Raw genomic sequence first — 6,000 nt, 5'->3', positions numbered from 1 at the left:
AACCCACAATGATTAGGGATTCTCCCCCTTACCTCTTGATTTCTCCTCCAAAACCCTAGTTCCTCTTCTTGTTCTCCTCCTCCACTTCTATTCTTCAAAACCAGCAAAATGATAAAATGAGTCCTCTACCCCTCATTTCCTCTCTTACTATCTTTATTTATTATATTGGGCTTTAAAAAATAATAGCACCTCCCAATTGCTTATAACTCTAATAAATAGGCCCAATTAATCTAACTCTCTAATAATTTAATTAATTCTATTAAACACAAATGCACTCAAGTTTAATTAATTAAATTATTAACTAAGTCTCATAATAGTTAAATAATTAATTAACTCTCTTAAAAACATATATATAAAATATTATAATAAAATAAATACTAAAAAAAAATACGGGTTGTTACAACTCTCCCCAACTTAAAAGATTTTCGGCCTCGAAAATTTACCTCAAACGAATAACTCCGGATACGATTCCCTCATCTTATCCTCGAGTTCCCAAGTGATGTTGCCATCGGCGACTCCGCCCCACACCACTTTCACCAAAACGATTTCCTTACCACGAAGCTTCTTCACTTCCCGATCTTCAATCCGCATAGGTGTTGTATCAACCGTCAAATTATCTCTTACTTGTACATCATCCAACTGAACAACATGCGATGGATCCGCAATATACCTCCTCAATTGAGATACATGGAACACATCATGGAGATTAGAAAGAGACGGTGGCAATGCAATCCGATAAGCTACTTCACCCACTCTTTCCGAAATTTGGTAAGGACCAATAAAACGTGGTGTTAACTTACGTGACTTCAACGCTCTACCAACTCCCGTTATTGGCGTAACACGAAGAAACACATGATCATCCCTCTCAAACTCAAGAGCTTTCCTTCTCTTATCATGGTAGCTCTTTTGGCGACTTTGAGAAGTCTTCATCTTCTCTTGAATCATCTTAATCTTATCCGTAGTCTCTTGAATCAATTCGGGTCCAACCACAACACTCTCTCCCGACTCATACCAACACAAAGGAGTTCTACACCTCCTACCATAAAGCGCTTCGAAAGGTGCCATTTCAATACTCGAATGGAAACTGTTGTTATAAGTAAACTCGATCAAAGGCAAGAAACTATCCCAATTTCCTCCTTGTTCCAACACACAAGACCTTAAGAGATCCTCAAGTGACTGAATAGTCCTCTCCGTTTGACCATCCGTTTGCGGATGATATGCGGAACTCAAACGCAACTCCGTACCCAATGCACTTTGCAAGCCTTCCCAAAACCTCGAAGTGAACCTCGGATCCCTATCCGAAACAATACTCGATGGAATACCATGTAAGCACACAATCCTCTCGATGTATAACTTAGCAAGTCTCTCCATTGAATAATCCATCTTCATCGGAATAAAATGAGCACATTTAGTCAATCTATCCACAACGACCCAAATTGCCTCACAATTACTCGATGTCCTCGGTAAACCTGAAACAAAATCCATGGATATACTATCCCATTTCCACTCGGGAATAGATAACGGTTGCATCAAACCAGACGGTTTTTGATGTTCAATCCTTGACTTTTGACAAGTCAAACAAGAATACACAAATTCCGCTATGTCTTTCTTCATACCTTGCCACCAAAACATCTTCCTCAAGTCTTGATACATTTTAGTAGCGCCCGGATGAATACTCAAACCACTTCTATGTCCTTCCTCAAGAATCCCCTTTCTCAAGTCCGCAACATCTGGAACACAGACTCGATCACGACACTTCATAATACCATTCTCATCAATTCGAAAGTCACCACCTCTTCCTTGATTAATCAGTGTGAATCGATCAACCAAGCCTAAATCAGATTTCTGCCCTTCTCGAATCTCATCCAAAATACCACTAGTAAGCTTCAACATACCAAGCTTCACACCACTAGAAGTCTCTTCGCATAACAAACTCAAGTCTCTAAATTGTTCCAATAATTCAAACTCTCGAACCATCAACATAGACATGTGTAATGACTTCCTACTCAATGCATCGGCTACAACATTCGCTTGACCAGGATGGTAGTTTAGCCCAAAATCGTAGTCCTTCAAGAACTCCAACCATCTTCTTTGTCTCATATTCAACTCTTTCTGATCGAACAAGTACTTCAAGCTCTTGTGATCACTAAATACATCAAACCATGATCCAAATAAGTAATGTCTCCAAAGCTTTAACACAAACACCACAGCTGCTAATTCCAAATCATGTGTAGGATAATTCCTCTCATGAACCTTGAGTTGCCTAGAAGAATAAGCTACAACTTGCCCTCTTTGCATTGGAACACCTCCCAATCCTAACAAAGAAGCATCACAGTATACCACGAAAGGTTCTAACGGGTCCGGTAAAATCAAAATGGGAGCAGAAGCCAATCTTCTCTTAAGCTCTTGGAAATTCTCTTCACATTGCGAAGTCCAAATAAAGGCTTGACCTTTCCTAGTCAACTGCGTCAATGGTAATGACAACTTCGAAAACCCTTCAATGAACTTCCTGTAATAACCAGCCAAACCAAGAAAACTTCTAATCTCAGCAACAGACTTAGGTGCCTCCCATTGGGATACAGCCTCAATCTTCAAAGGATCAACAGAAATACCTCCACTTGAAATCACATGCCCGAGAAAGCTCACTTTACTTAACCAAAACTCACATTTAGATAGCTTAGCAAACAATTTCTTCTCTTTCAACACGGATAAAACAACTCTCAAGTGCTCAGCATGCTCTTCTTCACTCTTAGAGTAAATCAAGATGTCATCAATGAATACCACAACAAACTTATCTAGGTAGTCATGAAAGATCCTATTCATATATTCCATGAACACACCAGGTGCATTAGTTACACCAAACGGCATCACAGAATATTCGTAATGACCATACCTCGTCCGAAAAGCAGTTTTCTGAATATCCTCAGCTCTAACTCGAATCTGATGATAGCCAGACCTCAAATCAATCTTGCTAAATACACATGCTCCAACCAACTGATCCATCAAGTCATCAATTCTCGGAAGTGGATATCGGTTCTTAATTGTCACTTTGTTCAATTGTCTATAATCAACACATAATCTCATCGAACCTTCTTTCTTCTTGACCAATAGAACAGGTGCACCCCACGGCGATACACTAAGACGAATAAATCTCTTCTCAAGCAATTCTTCTAGTTGGCTCTTCAATTCTTTCAACTCTGAAGCGGACATCCTATATGGAGCCATCGATACAGGACTAGTCCCAGGAACTAAGTCAATCGAAAACTCAACTTCTCGTTCTGGTGGTAAATCAATTATATCATCAGGAAATACCTCTGCAAATTCACAAACTATAGGCAATTCCTCAATGGTTCTCTTCTCGCGCACATCTAAGGTTGCTAACAACATAAACAATTCAGCTCCACCATGAATCGATTCGTTGACTTGCTTAACGGATAAGAATGAATCTTCTTTAATACAATTCTCAGGAAAGATGACCGACTTATCAAAACAGTTGATATGCACACGATTAAATTCCAACCAATTCATGCCCAAAATCACATCCAGTTGTTCTAAAGGAAGACAAATTAGATCTATCCCAAAATCTCTACCAATGGTGCTCAATGGACAATTTAGACATACATAAGAAGTAGAAACAGAACCCATAGCAGGTGTATCAATAACCATACTTCTACGCATATCAAATAATACAAGATTCAATCTTCTAGCACAATCCAAGGACATAAAAGAATGTGTCGCACCGGTATCAATAATAGCAATCAAAGGTGTACCATTAATGAAGCACGTACCTTGAATTAGCCTCTCATCAGTAGTGGCTCCCGCACCAGATAATGCGAACACTTTTCCTTTTGCTTGCTCCTTCTTTGGTTTGTCACATTTTGTACTAATGTGGCCTTTCTCCCCACAGTTGAAACAAGTCACAGTCGAACCACCTCTACAATTAGTAGCTATGTGACCATACTTGCCACACTTGAAACAAGTGGTAACCTCTTTCTTGCACTCAACAGCCTTATGACCCTCAACACCACATTTGAAACACTTAGGTGAAGTAGAAGATCCTCCCCAACTTGGCTTCTTGCCAAAACCAGCTTGTTTCCTCTTGTCATCATACGGTTTCCCACGATCCTGATTCTTTCCTTTCAAACTCTTGTAGATAGAGGCACTCTCTCTACTATCCTCATCATAAATCCGACTCTTGTTAACCAATTCAGTAAAACGGGTAATCTGTTGGTAACCAATAGCCTTCTTGATATCATGTTTCAAGCCATTCACAAACTTCAAACATTTAGATCATTCAGCATTAGCAGTATTATAGTGGGGACAATACTTGATAAGCTCCTGAAACTTAGCAGCATAAACAGCAACGGTACCATTTCCTTGCTTCAACTCAAGGAACTCCACCTCTTTCTTCCCCCGACAATCTTCAGGAAAATAGTTCTCCAAGAAGACATCACGGAAAAGATCCCAAGTAACCTCAATGCCATCTTCTTCAAACCTCTGAAGAGTGTTGTTCCACCAATCTTCAACTTCCTTTTCCAGCATATGAGTACCAAACTGCACCCTCTGAGCATCAGTACAGTTCATAACTCTGAAGATCTTCTCAATCGCCTTCAGCCAAGCTTGAGCTTTATCAGGTTCATGTTCACCTTCAAAAACAGGAGGATTGTTCCTCTGGAATCTCCCTAAAGCACGGTACTCATCATCATCTCCATTTCGGTTACCAGCATTCGCTTGAGGAATCTGACCAATGGAGCCAGCCAACATCCTCAATGCCTTAGCAATAGCATCATCATTCCTGCCTGCAACCATCGTCCTAGTCAACCAAACAACCAGACAAACAGTATCAATCGTGTCAGATACACAAATCAAATACAACAAGATAAGAAAACATTAACTACTATTGACCAACTGGTCGACCATGCTCTGATACCACTAATGTAACACCGCTTTTTATACCCCAAAATATGTAACATATAATCAGAGAATAACATGCATATAGTTCAAAAGGGCGTCACATCGATGCTTTTAGAAGAACTAAAAACCTTAAAGAAAAACTGACAGCATTTGTCTACACAGCACAATACTCCTGGTCATTTTAATAACACTCAATATCAAATCACAATTTAACCTGGATATGCATTCACAGCGGAAACATAAAATACTCATGTGAGTTATAATGATTCATGTCCCATACCATGATCATACATAGGCTAGTAGTCTCAATCCAACATAAAACATAATCAAAGGTTTGGCTTGTAAGCCTCTCAAAAGACATGTAACCAATAAATAAGTTCACCAGTCATAGCATAATACATACACAAACATAACATGAGTTCAATACACCTAGTCTACCCAGTGTTACATGACCAGAGCATCGACTCACTACCTAATCTCCAATAACCAAGGAAGAACCTCCGGCTAGGTCACACGCGGCTACTAAACTCCAGAACCTGCATGTCGCCAAACGAGGGCAACATTAAAATAGAAGGGTGAGAATACGAACCATTATGAAGAAAGTATAACGGAATACAATGGTTAAATTAATAATTCCAGAAGTTGATCACATCATACATAGTTACATAAATAATAATAAGACAGTATATAATTCACAAATTACCAAGTAAACAATATATACAAGGAAAATATCAATTCAATACCAACATATATTCTCATTTATGTACACATCTACTATAGTCACATAGTCACGTATTTAACTAAAAATATATTCCAACATCACTCATTTCAATTATCCATCTCACACACATGTCACAACACTGTCAATGCACACAATCAACTATCACATAACTCTAATGTGACTCGATGCAAGGTATGTGACTCTATGCATGTGGTACCGAAATGTGAACCCAATGTTTCACCGCTTTCCGATTCAATATCTAGAATCCAAGCCACGCTTCCGATCCGGACAAGACCAAAGCCCACCAAACGTAAACATACAGTTTACCGCTTCCGATTCACTTTAGAATCTAAGCCTCGCTTATG

This window comes from Vicia villosa, linkage group LG2 (genome assembly GCF_029867415.1).
Source record: "Vicia villosa cultivar HV-30 ecotype Madison, WI linkage group LG2, Vvil1.0, whole genome shotgun sequence".
Taxonomy (NCBI): Eukaryota; Viridiplantae; Streptophyta; class Magnoliopsida; order Fabales; family Fabaceae; genus Vicia; species Vicia villosa.
The sequence above is the reverse complement of the archived record's forward strand: the minus strand, read 5'-3'. Positions refer to the sequence as shown.